The sequence below is a fragment of the Falco cherrug genome, chromosome Z (assembly GCF_023634085.1).
Source record: "Falco cherrug isolate bFalChe1 chromosome Z, bFalChe1.pri, whole genome shotgun sequence".
Taxonomy (NCBI): Eukaryota; Metazoa; Chordata; class Aves; order Falconiformes; family Falconidae; genus Falco; species Falco cherrug.
Genome location: NC_073720.1, coordinates 34,828,886 through 34,846,884, shown reverse-complemented (window position 1 = coordinate 34,846,884; position 17,999 = coordinate 34,828,886). Strand labels below are relative to the sequence as shown.

Sequence of the window (17,999 nt, the reverse complement as noted above, 5' to 3'; positions counted from 1 at the left end):
TGGAAGAGAGAAAGGCAGTATGTTAAAATATTCACAGAATGAAGTCAGTGAAAATGTTGTCCAAGACAACCTTAGTACAACAACATCTGTGTGAAGTGCTTAAAATCACAGAAAAGGAGAAAAAAAAAACCTGCGGTGCAAAGAGCGTCAACCACCTTATCATGTAGCAATGAACTACATTAATTTTTTTTATGCAGCTGCTGCTTTCTCTCAACTTTTTTCTGTGCTTCAGACACTGAGGTCTGTTCAGCAGGTACTGCAGGGTGAGGGCTTGGGTGGATGTCACATACACAGTGGTGTGTCTCCAAGCACCAAGCCTCCAAAAGTGGGTTCCCTCTCCCCTGTGCCGTGACTCGGATTTGAACCGAGGTTGCTGCGGCCACAACGCAGAGTACTAACCACTATACGATCACGGCAAGCTACAGAGGACATGTCCAATGTCTCCTGATTTCTGTCCCCTCTAGCAAAGCCATGCGAGCATTGCCACCTAGTGCAGATTGTCTACAGTGTTCCACATGATGGCCTAGCCCCTGGGGGGACCTCCTCCTCGGGGTTACTAGAGCGCCATGCCTGGGCATCCCTCAACCAAAAATGGCAATGCCAACAGAGAAATATATGCAGAAGATAGGCACAAATGTTATGGTGGCAGAAAAATATTCCTGCTCCTTTTGGTAATTACAGTCCGGTGTGGAAACCTTTCATTGCCTTCTGTTTGGCCAATGTCTATCTCCAAATATACAATAATTTTGGACTGTGAATCTTCTATCTGTTTTCAATGATGGACCTAGTTATGGAGGAAAATCTGGTGAAAGGGCATTCAAAGCTACATAATTATTTTTAAAGCTGTTGAAAAGTAAGCATAAGAACACACGTTCCTCTCCTGCTTGAAGTCAGATTTGAACCAAGGTTGCTGTAGCCACAGCACATAGTACCAGCCACTGGACTGTCACAGCATGCTCGTACATTGTGGCAGATTTTGAACAGACTTGGCAGAAAAAAAGATTTCTAGTAAAATATCAAATGTTGACAGCACTGACTCACCAAAGGATTTCTGTTGAGGCTTGAGAGTTAATGTTTCAGTGTTCATAGTAGAGTTATTCTGATAATTGTCTTTATTAAAGATCTCATAGCTGCCATTTAGTCTCACTTTTTAATTCTGACAATGTCTGTCTGACAATGACAACAAGATCGATAATAGCAAGTTTCTTCACAATTTTGTCAATTAGTTAAAAAAGTGGAAGGAATTGGTAGGTACACCAGATGGTTGTACTGTCATTCAGAGGGACCTCGTCAGCCTGAAGAAATGGGCTGACAGGAATTCCATGAAGCTCAGTAAGTGGAAGTGCCAAATGCAGCACCTGGGGAGAAACAACCTCATGCACCAGCACAAGATGGGAGCTGACCAACAGGAAAGCAGCATAGAAAGCTCTGGGAGTTCTGATGGATACCAAGTTGACCATGAGCCAGCTAAGTGCTCTTATGGCAAAGGACAACCTTGGCTGCATCAGGCAGAGCATTTCAGCAGATCAAGGGAGGTAATCCTTTTTCTGCACTCAGCACCGGTGGGACACATGTGAGTGGTGTGTCCAGCACTGGGCTCCACAGTACAAGAGGGACAGGGACATACTGGAGTGAGTCCACTAAAGAGCCACTAAGGTGATGAAGAGCTTGAAGCTTGGAAAGTGTGAGAGAGTTAGGAATTCTTAGGCTCAAGAAGAGCAGACTTAGGGGGGGATCTTATTAATGTGCCTAAACACCTGATGGAAGGGTAAAGAAGATGGAGCCATGCAAAAGAATGGCTGCAGAAGCATGGATTTAGAATCTCTGAAGATCTGCACAGTCCAGGCCTGGTATTAGAATAGACCTGTAATCAGAACTGTACTGAAGTTACTGTGCTGAAGTTAACAAGAAAGGTAGCCTTGAGCTATTCGTGAATCCTGAGACCAAGTAATTATGTCGTGCCAACAGGCCGTGGCTGTAACAAGCTACAGCTGCTGGGAAAGCAGGTGCAGGGCCAAGAAAGGTAGGGACCGGTATGGGAATATAGGGAGTAACAAACTACAAGGCTGAAGCACAGCGACTCAATTAGCTACATGGACAGAACGCTTATTTTAGTCATGATAATTAGGGGTGTGAGAACCGTGCGTGTTTAGAGACTACTAACAATTATATTTCTGCTTTACAAATGTGCATGTGTAACGGTTCTATATAAGTAGTGTTAGAAACTAATAAAGTTGAGCAAGATGCATAACTCATATTGAGCATCTTCTTGACTCCGGCGAACCCTCCTTCCAACAGAGTGAGGCTCCTTTCTGTTGTATGCAGTGACAGGACAGAAGACAATGGGCACAAAATGAAATAAAGGAAATTCCTTTTAAATAAAAAATACTTATTTACTGTGAGGGTGGTTGAAAACCAGATCAGGCTGTGGAGAAGTTGTGGAATCTCCATGCTTGCGGATACTCAAACTGGACATGGACCTGGGTAACCAGCTGTGGCTGACCCTGTTCAAGTCACAGTGGGACTTGCAGAGGGGCTGGCCAGCCTCAATGGTTCTGACTCTCAGGAAAGAAAGAAAAAAGAAGAAAAAAACAAACAAACAACAACAACAAAAAAAAAAACCCCAAAAAAACAACCAAGAGCAATGCAAAGGCCTGAGGCCTAATAACCAAAATAAAATATTAGTGCTTGCAATTTTTTTTTTTTTGGTAAAAATTCCATAATGTATATCTATGCTTAACAGCACAGGCATTTGAGCAGAGGGAGTCCATAAGTGCCAAGAAATGGAATACTGAAAGCTTGACAACATTCCTTGTCAACACCCACAAAGCCTGAGTGAGCCAGCGAAGTAAGCAATAGAGGCTGAGCATCTTAGTTGATACAAAAGCATTTAGGACAACTTTAAGTGTCTTTTTCTGTGTTTTCAGAACTGACAAAGGCTCTGTAACATGGATCTTGCCCTGTGCATGCATGTGTTACATTTCTGCTGGGTGTTAGAGGTGCCAAGTCATGGATGTGAATAGTTAAATGTATAGATTAGCAAGATTGCCTGGAATTTTCTAGCTTTTCTTTTTGCCAAGGTGAATGAATGTAGATTACACTGTTCCATCCAAACTCCCTGTGACTATGAAAAAGGAGTTGGCTAATTTTTCTTCTACTGACCACAAATAAATAAAAATATGTCAGTTTGCCAGTCTATTCAGACTGTGCTCTTTTTTTGTTGCCTTTTTTTTTAATAACTCCACCAAGTATGTGCTGGCACAATAGTAGAAATAACCACTATTGTGCTGCAAATTAATTCCACATTTAGGAGTTTATCTTGTCCTGGTATTGGCAGTGCCCTGGGTTTGATCCAAAAGTCTAAATTATTTTGATAATCCAGAAGGCCACTTTTCAGCACCTGGACACATATGTACAGCTTTATTTGCATTGCTTTGTCAGATTCTGTGTGCTAAAAAAATACTTTTACACCTGTAATACTCATGCATGGTCTCATGTTGATTAAATGCCTATCCACTTATGAAGGCATATTTATTTATGGATGTGAGGCCTACCAGCAGCCCGGTAATCTTTCTCTGGCACTTGCATTCCCTGTACTTCTCTTTTGTTGAAACCAAACCAGGTTATTGTCAGGGTACCCAAGGTAAAGCTACTGATTGCATGATACTATGTATCATTTAAGAAAAAGAGAGATTTTAAAAACAATTTAAGCTCAAAAGCATGCCTGTGACCTTAGCAAGCATGCTTCTGCCTTTGGTTCAGCTTGTGCATTTGTAACTAGTTAAACCTGACCAGTTGCCACTGGCACCACGGGAAAACTTGTCTCATTAGACAGCGTCAGCATGTTTGAGTACAAAACACCAGCCTCTGGAGATGCTTGGATTCGACAGCGTGTTAGTCATGTTTCTTTAATTGACTGTTGCTAAAAATTTAGGTAAGAGCTTGACGAATTGGAAATTGGGAATCTTGGCCTAGTGGTAGCGAATAGGAGCAGGTCTCCTTGAAATAATCCTGGCACACTATGTTTCCAGTATTTTCTCCATTTAAAAATTATCCCAGAAGTGGCTGGGCCCAACTCCGTAGCAGAAGCAGAAGAAGCAGCTGTGCTAACGGGTGGTCAGGCTGCCTTACATTAGGGTAAGCAATGGTAAGGAAAAGAGGGTTCCAGATCAAGACAAAACCCAGAGGCAAATGGATTTGAACTAAAGACACATCACCTTTTCTGTTTGAGGTGTCACTATTTGGCGATAGCAAGACCTCTCAAGTGTATAAGCACCCTAACTCAAGTGGTAGAGCAGACCTCTGTCCCAAAACATCCAAGAGGCCATATGTAGCAGGTTTTGGTATTGCAGGAAATGTTAGTGCTACAGTTCAGGTTATGCTATCACTGCCAGTCACCCTGTCACCCTGCCACCTGTCTCCTACCTGTGTTACTGCCTTTCTTTCCTTGTGTATCATGACTTAAATTTTCACTGGACTGAATGTCTGTTCCTGTGTAATTATATCAACTTTAAGGAATCCATGGATACATGTGATCAGTTATTTCACTCTTGAATGATGACATAGCATCCAGCAAAACAGCCCCAGAGTTAAGAGGCTTTTTCCTGAGCTATATTAATGATGCAGAAGAGCTAACTCAGCTAAGCCCCGTGCATTTTTCTGGAGGGGAAAAAAAAAAAAAAAAAAAAAGAAAAGTGGCTCTTCTTAAGATGTGTGCATTTCAAAGAAAACTCTTTGATGAACTAAGTTCCACTGCAATAATCCTGATGACATTGTAATATTAAATGAGCCTGAAAAGTCCTTGGTGTTAAACTAAACACTTCCAACACAGTATTATCTTTGCCACTGATAAAATGTAGAAATTGAGCCTCTCATTAATTATTTTTTACTTTTCTGAGTTATTATGTGTGGACAGATTATATAAGAATTCAATGCAGTCTGCAGAATGTTTAGGATATATATGCAATGTAAATAGACAGTAAAAATATTTGGGTTTGAAGTGAATTAGTGTTTTTTCAATAGAGTGTTTTAAAAAAACTCTTTCTAAACTTTTTCAAAACCTGAGGTTAATGATGGACATCTCACAATTAACGATCACTTTTTAACTGAATTTCTCATCTTATATTACTACTGGCTTAATGTAAGAGCTAGTGAATGTTTTTTACTTAGACATGAATTTTCATAGTGTCTAAACAATACACTCGATAATAAACCTGCCTTTAAGTACATCTGGCTGGCAAATTAAACATATGTGAGCCTGGGGAAATCAATAAAGCATCCTATGACTCTGTTCAGCTGGTGTGTGGTAGAATTCTGGTGCCGAAATGTGCCTCACAAAATGCTGAGAATAAACGAAAGGGGAACAGTGACAGTGACTGAAAGCCAATACCTATCCCATCCAGCTGTGTGTCACTCTGCCTGGCACAGATATGCCAAAATTTGTCTTAATTCATGACCAGCATTTGGTTTACTTTTTGTTTTTGAAAATTGCTCCAGTTCCAAGGCAGTTCAGAGGTGATATATCCCTCCATAATGAGCACATCAGACCAGAACAGACCGTTGTTCAGAGACTCCTTGTTTGAAATCCTACCTTTTATTCTCAGATTTCTACATATTTCTCAGGTTTCTACATACCCATGTAGATACATGGATAGCTACAATCAAGGCCATCTGTTTAAATGACCAGCAATGTCCCTCTTGCAAAATCCTCAGACTTTTGGGTGTTACAGTGCAGAGAAGCCAAGCAAATATAGATTGCTTGGCTCCAGACAATGCTGTACTGCATCCTTTGAGAAGAAATTCCTCCATCAAATAACTAAGGCCAATGGTGGAAAAAATTTATGAGAGCCACATTAACTTGATTTACAGCTTGTTCTATGGAAAGGGTAACCATGAGGGAAAAATACAAAGGAAATGTTCATACACCTCTCATGCAATGCCTGCTTAACTTTGTATGTAGAGGACAGATAAAAATATTCAAGGCACCTGTAATAATGAAGTACTCATCAGGTCATTCCAACCACATAACCAAACTGTATCTGGTCACGGATGGTATTTAAGTATCTTTCAAATTAGGAAAGGGATTTAAAAACCAAGTTTTTAAATAACAGATTGTTGATAAAAAGAAAAACCAATTGAGAATGTTTTAGACTGTCAGAAACTCAGCTTTCACAAAACAAGGTACATGACACCCAGAACATTTTTTAATAAGGTTTAGGTTTTGTTGTTGCAAATAGACAGATGTCTCTGACTTGTTCTAACGTGAAGATTTCTCTCAACAGAATCATGTTACAAGGAATGAAATGACCTCTCAGTTACATTTCTGCAGCCAAACAGCTTGTTATCTTGGTGTAGGCAACACTGTACCCTTTAGTGTCAAAGAGCAACTATGAACCCCCCCTTTCTACTGTGTGCATCCCAAGCTCCTGTGCTTCTTCAGTTTGAAAAATGTTTCCTGAAATCTCCTTCATAATAACTAGTTGTCTAATTCCTCTGATACATGAATAGTCATTAGCAGCATAGCATAATCCTGCTAGCAACATTTGCTACTATCCCATGCCTAGCAAACACTGGAGGCCTGTGGATCAGAAGTGGCACTGCTCTCTGCCAGGGAGTCTGCTTTGCTGTCGTGATGGGTATTTATCATAAAGCCTCATGACAGCCATGTTTGCCTACCATCGCCAGCTCATAGCACCTGTGATTGGAGTAACTGCTCACAAATATTGCTGCTATAGCTTGGCATTTATCTTCAGCTGTGCTCATTGTTATTGCAGGAAAAATGCTACCAATACCATACGCAAGAGAACAAAAAAATTTTTATAAGGGAACTCACACAAATTCCTTTTCGGCTTTCAGCTGCTGCCTGTAGGCCCAGATTTCCAGTGTAAAATTATTCACAACACAATTAACAAGATACTAATAAAAAATAAGGTGGTCCATAAACAGTTCAGTTATGTAGACTGTTGTGCAAATTGATCAAACCTTCGTATAATTTTGCTAAAACTTGAAAAGGTGTTTCACTTTCTGTAAAGCTGCTTTGAGGTTTCTTCTCTCAGCCTTTTTAGGTATATTGCCACTCCTGTTACCCTTAGTTTTTTCAGAGGAAAGTGAACTGGTCCTACCAGAACTGCTTTTACTCAGAGCTTCCCATGTTCAAGCCTACATTCATCATCTATACAGGACTACACCTTCTGTGGTTTGGCTATCAGAAAGTTTTTTCTTCTCTTCTGTTCCCAATGTTTCCTTCAGATTTTAAAAAGTTTTATTACTGAAAACACCCTCACAAGCATAGTAGATGGTATATTATTAATATATGACAACTTCATTGTGTATAATGCTGACACAAACTTAAGCATTAGGCTAGTAAAATATTATTACTGTCCGTGAGATAACAGCAGTGGACCAGTGGGCCCATGAGACCTCAGATTTGTTCCCCTGTTGATACTGTCCCATTGGCAACCGGCAGATGTTGACTGCACACATGGTAGTGCTTGCCCTGCTTCTGTGATGCTTTTTGGATAGCAAAGAGAAGATTTTTGTTTTCTTTTCTTATGTGCCATCTCGTATCTCTGGGGATAACTTTTGACAATTCACGTCTGACCCTTATATTGGCTGCACTGAGAGTTCCCTAATCACCAGCTCAAAAACCTATGCTATAAACCCTACATAAATGCATTTTCTATTCTTGGTAACAGAACAGTAGATTTTAAAACTTACTCTAATTTTAATTAATTAGTGTTAAAATAAGGGGGTTCAGATGATTACAGTCAGATTTTGTTGTGCTAATTACCTCTTGAATATGCTATTTGGAATTAGGAAAGTGCTGCTCGGGATGGTAAAATGAGAGCCACTGTTAGCAGAGCTGCTGTAAATTCTGGAAGTAGCAGAACTTGCTAGTCCTTTCAGTCCTAAAGTCAGAAAGAAATTACACTCCATAAGGTCTTTTACTGTACCTATTGAATACAAAACAAACAAATAAACAAAAAACACCCATCCAAACCCCACACATACATTGTTAAAAAATTCCCTGGTTATCTTATTTAATATGCTACAGGCAGCTACAAGTGCTTAAGATCCCATATTCATGATGTTTTGTTATGCTGCAAACTTGCAGAGTATAAAAATTACCTGCCTTCAATTTGCATGGTAATTAAAATTTACCTTTCAGGAGTTCATAAGAAACAGGCACAATAATGTCAAGCTTTTGGCTTCCTTGAGAAATCTAATCTGTGACCCCTCACTATGCATTTGACTGGCCAGAAAGAGATTTTCTTATGCTGAATAAACATTTTTAGAGAATACGTACTTTTAAAAAAGCTCAAACAATTAGTTGGTTGATATCTATAAAATAATACAATGTTATTGCCAGGTTAAAAATCAGTCCAGGATCTGGATAATATCTAAACTTCAGAAGGTAATTAAGGGCATTGATTAATACCATCTGATCCTGAAGATTGACTCACACTATTAAAATCTATTCAGTCACTATTAAATGATTGTGTAAACAGAGAACTATTATGTAATAGTGATTTCACCAGTTACGTTTACATTTTGAATGTTTGAAGGATTCAGATTATTCACTGACATGATCTGATCTGCCTCACTGAGAATCTGCCCTTAAATGGTACCTTTATTGGCAAAATTATTTATACTGGGGCCAAAAGAAAGTGAAAAGATTTTCTCTGTAAGCAGGAATCTTGTTTACCAAATCTTTCTTCACCATGTTCCTCAATATCTTTACTTTTTTGGGGTACATCAGAATCATACTAAACATGATGGGGGAGAGCTTTTGTAAGGTTTGGGGATGTAAAGTGACTGCATTTTCACATGCTGTTCTGTTTGTAATTGAATTAAGTTTACCACTGCCAGCTCTCATCTGTTTAATCAATCACTGCTACATTCACCAGAGGTTATAACCAGTTCATATCTACCAGCATAACCAGCCATGGGTTCGCCCTCTGAGGGGGCTCTCAGGATGATACATATTCCCTAAACTTCTTTCATTGTAGGAAAGACTGATGATGAGTGAAATATAAAACCTTATGATTTTGGAGGATGGTGGCAGGGAACAATAATATTAACCTAGCTCAGTTGTGCTAGAACGTCATGGTTGGTATCTTACCTGTCTGTAATATGAAAGGAACTGGGAAAATTGGCCATAGGCTTGCATCAGCTGACCACAGTAGGCATGTCATTCAAGCTCCATACAATTAGGTTTTCTACCTGTAAAATAACTCTCAAAGGTACTGCGGGAACTTCATTTCTTAATGTTGACAAATCTGTTTCTAAGAAGAGAGAGTATATTGTCTATGATATCTAGATGTTAATTAAATTGTATTCATGATATATCAGTATCATTTAAAAATCAGATGTATTCCTAAGCATAATTAAAAAAAAACAAAAAACTTTTAGGATGTACTAGTAGCAATTACAGCTATAGGGTCCTGGTAGTTATGCAATCAAGTAATTACCAAATCACTACATAAACTGTCTTAAATGAATATAATCTGAAAAAGTTGCAGTAACCCTGATCCAATTAACCTCTTCTTCTGCAATGACCAGTACCATGAAATGTTTATCAAACATGATCTTATCTTCTCTCATTTTGTGGTTCACCACCAGCGTCCTCGGACTACAGGGCACTCATTGCTGTAGTATTTTGTGAGGAGAGCAAAGCACTGAGAGACCAGAAATCTGACCTCTGTTCTCTCCCAATCCTCAGCAGGACTGTAACTCCTTATTTTTCCTATCTGTAAAATCCAGACAACAAAGTAAAACAATCATGGCTGATACAAAAATGCTTTGGAAATCATGGATGAAATGCATGAACGCAGGTCACCTACAACAGGTGTGTAATTTTAACACCAGTATATATAACACTGTCCTAGGTGTGGCTCCAACTGAAATGCCTAATAGCAGTCTCAACAATCATAATTGGTGGGAAGTATTTAAAGCTTTTGTAAGTATTAATCAATACAGTTTCATAATTTTTCTGAGGCATTACTGACCTATACAAACAGTAAGTTGAAGCAGAAGGAGGTAACTGCCATGCCTGTCATGACATAAATTTTTACAATGACTCAATTGGCAGAATTGATCCTGACTTTAGACTTCACTGGGACTGACATTATCATTAATGTCAAACAGAACGTGGGACATTTTTTATATTACTAAATTCCACAAATGTGCTTACATTTAGTTACACGCCATGAAAATCATTCCAAATTATTTATCTGTTAATAATTAATAACTTGTTTCATGTAATTGTAACTTACTATGTCTGGTTAGGCAACGTTTTATTCCTGAAAGTACTAACTTAATATTTAACTGAACATTTTTGCTGGGTAAAACAAGCTCCCTCTGCTGGATCTGAAGGGAAAAAAAAAAAAAAAAAAAAAAAAAAAAAGAGTACGGATCTGCCTAAGTAAGACCTGTGGACAAAGACTGGGCATTGACTGGGGATTTGATATTCGTTTTTTAAACATGAATTTTCTTATCCATCTTGCTTGTTAAAAGCACCACTTAAAGGACAAGGAGTCACAGCTTCATCCAGAAGGAGTGTTGAACCATTGATGAAGACTAGTGGCTCCAAAGGGACAAAGAGGCCTTCCTGGGGCTAGTGTTTTTCACTAGTCATTAGAAAGCCATCCCTTTCCGTGAAAAGAAACTAAGACTTTGAGTAGTTAAGGAAACTGTTATGCCTCTTTTAACCCTGAAGAGCTTCATTCACTGCCTGCTATACCTCACATCTGTCTTTCCCGTGACAGCAGAAAAATTGCTGTCTTCTCTTTCAAAAGCATGAGACCAGTTTAAAAGTCATGAGGTTTGATATGAAATCATTAAGACAGCAAGAGAGCACGTTTTTGGAGGGGCTGTGCAGAAGGGAGAGCAAACAGGTAACTACTTTTGGGGGTGTTCTTTTTGTAATGAAATATGAGATTATGTCATCATCATTTTATTAGTATATTATTTATTAATTATAATTATATAGTTACAATTATTATATAATCCTGTGTCCAAAAGCTGTTTAAAAAACAACAAACATCATGAAAATCGGAATTTAATAATGACATGCAACGACACTACAATTCATAAAATCTGAAACAAAGTCCTCATTTTTCAAAGTTTCATACAAAACAAAAATCAGCTATAACAAAATCTGTCCTTCCTGAATACTCTTCAGCCTTTTGATCATTGCTGTCCTTGAACTCAGCATGTGGTAACTGCTGTGTATGAACCAAGGAGCTTCTAAGATGTGACATGTTTCTGTTCCAAGTTGCAAAGTTTCATAGATGTTTGTAACATTCTGTCCTTACCAGGAACTGTGACCAATTAAGCCTAGAAAGCTCTTTTGGACGGATCAGCTTGTCTCCAAACCAGACGGAAAGCATGTTCCATATTAAATTGTGTAATTTTGCACATCTAATTTAAGGTCCTCTGGGAACTGTTTTTCATAAATCCCACTGCATCTCATTCCTCCTCCCTGCCTCTTGTAGCAGTCTAATACCCGATTGTTACATACCTAGACCTTTTAGGGTTTTATTGACATGACTTAAATTTTGACCCGTAATGCACGTAGGAGTAAACAACAAAACTCAAACTGAAGAAGGAACAAAACTGTCTTTCCCCATACTATGGGGACTCTTTGCTTTGTTACATAGTTACAGGAGGTGTACTTCAGCATAGCTACATATTTACACCTGCATGTTACCTTGAGCTTCTTTATACCTAAACATAGGCTGCTAACCACTGTAGAAAAGCACTGTTCTTAAACAAGCTGGGATTAGGCTATGCTACAATTTTCTATGGAAAAAAGCTGCCTAGAACCACAGAATGGTTGAGGTTGGAAAGGACCTCTACAGGTCGTTCGGCCCCCTCACTCAAGCAGGGCCACCTACAGCAGGTTGTCCAGGACTGTGTCCAGATGGCTTTTGAGTATCTCCAAGGATGGTGACTTCATCACCTCTCTGGGAAACCTGTGCCAGTGCTCGGTCACTCTCACAGTGAAAAGGTGTTTTCTGATGCTCAGAGGAAACCTCCTGTGGCTCAGCTTGTGCTCATTGAGTCTGGTACAGTCACTGGGCACCACTATAAAGAGCCTGGCTGCACCTTCTTTACACCCTCCTTTCAGGTATTTACATACATTGATAAGATCCCCACTGAACCCCCTCTTGCATGGGTGAGACTGGACTGGCCACTGCTTCCTTCATTGTGCTATATCTCTGCTCCAGTTAAGGGGAAATTATCCCTAGATGTGTTTGCTCATGCAGACAAAAAGGGCAGCTCATCTATGAACAGGACATGCCTTTTAACGTGTCAGAGCAGCAATGCAGACATGCTGAAGCCAGATATTTACACTGTTTTTTGGAGAAATGTTTTCACTGACAGCATTAGATGGGGGAAGTCCTAGCAAAAACATTGCCGTGTCTGCTATTGGAGTTTCTTTGTGGTGTCCACCAGGCAACTGATCACCACAATTAGGTAAATCAATGCTAGCTTTTTTAACTCTAAAGTAATTCTTACTACCACCACTGAAAAGGCACTACCGATAATGCAGGACACCTCCCAGAACAGCTTGGGGTTAGAACAGCTGTAGTAAAGGATGGTGACGTTATCTGTTGGAACTAGGTGCTTCTCGTATGTAGTGTGATGCTTTCTTTATCAGATTCACCATTAGCATGCTATGACCAGCCTTTCTCTCGACAGAGTGATAATTCTAATCCAAAAAGCAGACTCAAACAAAGCAATAACATTTTAGGGAAGAAAAGAAAGTAACAAATTTCAGCATATGCTTGGATTCAGTTCCTTCAGAGTCTGGAAGCTAGAAAAGTTTGCTTTTTACTCACAATCAGAAGATTTATAATGAAAAAATTGCAAGCAAAAGATTGCTTTAAACACTTTTAGCCCCAGACTGATTCCTGGACAATGCCACAAGTATCCAGCAAGAGATTTCATAATGCTGATTATACCTTACAAGCCTGGCAGTCCAGACAGTTTTCCATCTACTATATAGTTTGTCTATACTGCCTATATCTCACCAATCTGGCTGTAAGTATACTACAGGAGATTGCTCTGAAGGTCTTACTAAGCTCAGATGAACAGTATCCACTGCTCTCCTCTTGCCTATATGGGATATTATAGAAGGTGATCCAGTCAGATATGATTTGTCCTTGCTAAATCCATGCTCCCAATCACTATTCTCCTTCAGTCATCTGGACATGGCTTCCAGGAGGGTTCATTTCATAATCTTACCACGGACTGAGGTGAGGTTGGCCAACCTGATTTTCCCTAGACCCATCTTCTTGCCCTTTTTGAACAAGGCTGTATGTCATTTACCTTTTTCAAGTCATCGGACACCTCTCTGAAACACCATCACACTTTGAAGAGGGTACCACGTGTCTCACAAGGACATCAGCCAGCTCCCACAACATCCTGAGATGCACTCTGTCTGGTCCCATGGACTTGTGTGTACTCAACCTGCTTAAGTACTCCTTAACTCGATCCTCCTCTCCCCCGAGTAATGCTTCATTCCCCAAGGCCTTGATAGTAGGTTTAGGGACCTAGGAGACCTGTAGACAAACACAGCCGGTAAAAAATCAAGGCAAAGAAGTCACTGGCTGTCTTAGTCTTTTCCATACAAGCTCTTACTGCTGCTAAGCTTGGGCTTTCCTAACTCCATCCTTTGTCAAAAAGTGCTTAGAGCTTTGGACTGGACTGTATAACTCCTAACACAGAGGCCTGTATGTTAATTCTTACACTGCTTTTGGCTGACCCATTCTTTGTTTGCTGCTGGTAACAGACAAACGTGAAACAAACTGTTCAGTACACAGTCGCAGGGTCCAGGGCTACTGCTCAATGCCTCTCATTCCATCCTGCATTGCACCTCACATTAACAGCACTTGTCTGCTGCATGAGAGCTTATGTAATAAAAAATTTCATATTCCTGTACCTCAAAGAAACATGATTTGACATAATTCAAAGAAACTCTGAAACAATAAACATGACTAATATTCCCTCAATTTTATCTGCTGTGTTACACAGCTGAGCAAGAGTTATTCTACAATGCTGCTCCATCAGCAGCAATACCAAGTCTGCAGCCCTACTGAAAAATCACGTATAATTCATACGTTCCAGCTGTAGGTGGCACTGCATGATATTGTGCATGTTTTTTGCTTTTCCTATATTCAGATTTCTTCTTTCCCAGGTATGGATAGCCTCTAACCTTTTCACAACTCATGACTGTGACAGGCAGCTGAGGATTTTTTTGCGAGAATGTAATAAACCAACACATAAGCAGAGGATTTTTCAAAGTTATGGGTAGTTCTGTTTGAAACATATTAGGCCTTGTTAGTTGAATATATTTTACTATATTTTTCCAACAAAATTTGATGTAGAAAATTCAGTGTGTTCTTCTCAACAAGCAAACAGGGGACATGGAGACTAGTGTAGTATGCCAGTTAAGGCACACACAACAGGAACCCAGAAATCCCATAACTGCTTGAAATCTACCTCCTGCTTCAATGCCACACACGGAACCATGTACATTAACTTCATTTTTGGAACTTCAGGGATAGTCTTCTATTTAAGATTTTTAACCCCTTTTAAATTCTGTTTCTGCTGCACATAAAGTAAAAGACTGACAGTAGTTTTTCTATTATCAGCTCGGAACAGGAGCAGTCTGTAACAGATAGGTCTTTATGTCTTTACCCAGATGTTCATGCCTGATCTTGATGTAAAGCTACCCCTTGTGCATCTGACAGTAAAAGGGAGGGGGTGTTTTTAACTTTTCATACTAGAGAAGTAAAATGTTTAGAAATCTGCTATGCACGTTACTATCACTCTTCTATATGCTCAGTCAAAAAAAGTGTAGATGAGGAACATTTAGAACAAGGTTTTCAATGAAGCCTGTTTTCTGTCAACATACTGAATACCATAAATGCTGGATCTGGAAACTATTACAACATTCATTTTTAGAAGCTGGAAAGTAATCATAATGTGATCTTGCAAACAATGAACTCTATTCTCCCCCTGACATACAGAAGGATTTACAGGCATATTATTACTGCCTGTGTATTCAAAGAAAAATCTCTCATGCATCAACACAATAAGATGCAAATATCCACTGGATTCTTCCACAATTACAGTGCTAGTTTCACCCATTTATGTTTCTTTATTTTTATTCTAACAGTAGATGGCAACATTTAGTTGGAACATGGCAAACCTTTGTGAGCTTTACAAGAGTCATTTCAGTTCTGATTTTACTCATGAGACTTAGAGATACAAAAAAATAACATATAGCAGCATATAATTAGAAAACGTAATTTAACTAAATTGTTTAATTATCTATATAAATTAATATAGCAATTATCTTATTTTCTTCCAAATTCCAGCTTGCCCAGGACAGTTTTTGACTGAAAGACAGCTGTGCTCTGACAGTTTTTCTGGCGATTGGGAAAAATGTCAATGTCCTAAGGGTTAAGCTTCCTTTACACAAAATTATAACTGGAGAAAACCAGCAGGTTAATTTCTTAAAGTGCTATCAATAAAGCTTTTCCTGAACTGTACAGCTTGGATTCACATCTGAACTACCAGCATCTTGGGACATTTGGATCAAGTTTTTCAGTGTAGGCATTTATAATTCTCCAAATTTTACCTTGTCTGTTTCCCCAGTAGGTGCTCTGTGAATATTCTCATTTAATGCTGAAGTTAATAAGAATTCTCTTGTTGACTTGATGGAAATAGGAACATCCTCTGTAACATTAAAGGACAGAACTGCTCTTGGTTATTAAGATCACAATAAAACTGAAATCTCCTAACACTTCAGAGCTTGTCTTGTAACAGATGTCCACATGCCTCCACTGCAGGGTCAGGCATAAGGTGAAGCAGCATGTCTCCACTCACCCAAGATGGCCAAGTATCCACATCCTGGGCTGTATTCTAGTCTTTGCATACACACTGAAGGTACTTGTGTAATGTCTGGCCTTGGCAGAGGAGGTCAAGGGTTTAGGAAAGGAAATGCAGCTGCTTGAAGCTCTCTAGATATGCTAGTCAAAGTAAGGCTATGTGTGTATTTAATTAGAATAAGCAGCACTGCCTGAACCAAATAATTGCCTCATAGATCTGTTCAAGCAAAATATTTTCTTCAGGTTTTAATTCTTTTAAATATTAAATGTAGAACTTTGTGTAACTTGCATCTCTACATGTGTGATACTTTGTCTGGATCTGCCTTAAAATCTTGGGCTTCAGTTTCTCAACAGCAAGGACCATATAGTCAGGGACATTCACAAAATTCTTCTGTTTAAATTACAGTGAAAGTAAAAAGCAGATCAGCAGGTATCTTAATGTGTGTGGCTTTGCAAACTCCTCAGATGAAGGCTCAGTATTCTCCATGGATAGTGCATCAATCACTCAGAGAGACTAGGGCATTATTCCTGGCTTTTAGAAGCACAGCCTGGGTCTTGTGCTGTTGCGCAGACAAGTACAGAAAGAATGTCATTTGAGAGGGAGAGTCAGAGCTGAGTGAAGAGAAGGGGCCCTTGTATGGGGAAGAGAGAAGAAAGAAGAAAGGAAGAAGGCCCAGACGCTAGAAAGTAAGATGCTTTTTAAGCTGCCAAGGGTTTAACAAAAGCAATCATGAAGTTATCCAAGAGGGAGTTAGCTTCTTATCATAAATACACAGATGATTTCATGGCCATGTTCTGTATCTCACCACACTTTTATGTGTATTCTATTGAACGGTGTTTGGTCTCTGACTTTTTCTTGTAGAAGGATGTCTCCTGCAGAACTTCACCGGAGACTGCATGTTCAACAGAGCATTTATGTAGATGAGTTCAGTAAATGTCTTGTGTATCTATAGCTACTGCATTTTTTTCTGATAATGGAAAGAAAAATAGATAGAGTATTAAGAAATTGAGTATTCTGGAATTGTAAAAGCTAGTGAATGTAGGGTAGCCTCTGTATTCTTCAGATACAGAGATTAAATTATCTCTAAAGAGGTGTTTAATCAGAGGAAGATAGAAGCATCTAGAGATGGAGGTAAACAGATTAGGATTAAGCAACTGAGGCTGCGCTCTGTACTTCAATTGTGACTGCAGAACTCCTTTCAATTCATCTCCCTGCAAGGAAATCCAGTGCAGCTGCTTGAAAAACCTCTGACTGTGGAATAAGCGAGAGTAGGAAGCTGCTAAAACTTTGGCTGTTGCTAGGACCAGTTTTGAATAAAGAGCAGGAGAATGTCCCAGCACAAAAGACACAGAGGTTTAAAAGCAGAAAAGCAAGACAAATGAGGAGATTCAGGGTCACTCATCTTACAAAGCAAGTTGCATTGCACCTACAAATATTATGCCAATATAGATTTCTATTTACAAAATAAAGAAGTACGTAAGTGGTTGAACGATCCTGGAAGGAATTAGGCAGTAAGGACAGGCACACATTTTCAGCAATCTCTAATAAAACAACAATGCTTTTAGGCAGCAATTGCCTGCTAGCAGTGTATGCCGTTTGATGAAGCTGGAGGAACCAAACATAGCCAACCCAAGAGGTTAAATGGGACCACTGGAGCATAACTTTTCATAAACTGCAGCTAGAAAATAACATGGGTAAAAGAGGGCCTCTGATTTGGTGCTGTCTTTTCTGGAATGTATAGTGCAACTGGATCTAAATTTTGGGAGAGTGCCCAGTTTCAGATGTCTAAAGCCCCTGTTGAAAGCAGTGGAGACTACACACTGCCAAAGTTTTATGTATGCAACTGCAGATTGATTGCCTAATGGCAGTGGTGGGCTTTGATCATGAGTGTCTGGAGAGAGAAGTCTCAGTAGGCGCCCTTTTCCTCTTTTTTCCCTTTACTCTTCTAAGTCCTAGTTCTACTGTTTTTCTGTTTTCCAACTGTATTTACTACAAGCCTTTCACTGATACCTGAGATTTAAAAGTTCCTCTCCCCACATATTTCTTTTCTGTAATGGCTTGCTAGTTAAGGATTGTGCAAAAGGAGTTAACTGAAG

General features: G+C 39.3%; 1 protein-coding gene and 1 non-coding gene across 8 annotated transcripts in view; one reads left to right on the top strand and one right to left on the bottom strand.

The window, feature by feature from the left end:
* NFIB (nuclear factor I B) overlaps window positions 1–17,999 on the top strand; it is a 274,329-nt gene that overhangs the window by 51,930 nt on the left and 204,400 nt on the right. The gene's annotated exons all lie outside the window — the stretch shown is intronic.
* Window positions 345–416, bottom strand: TRNAH-GUG (transfer RNA histidin (anticodon GUG)). Its single transcript has one exon. It is a non-coding gene; the product is annotated as a tRNA-His (tRNA).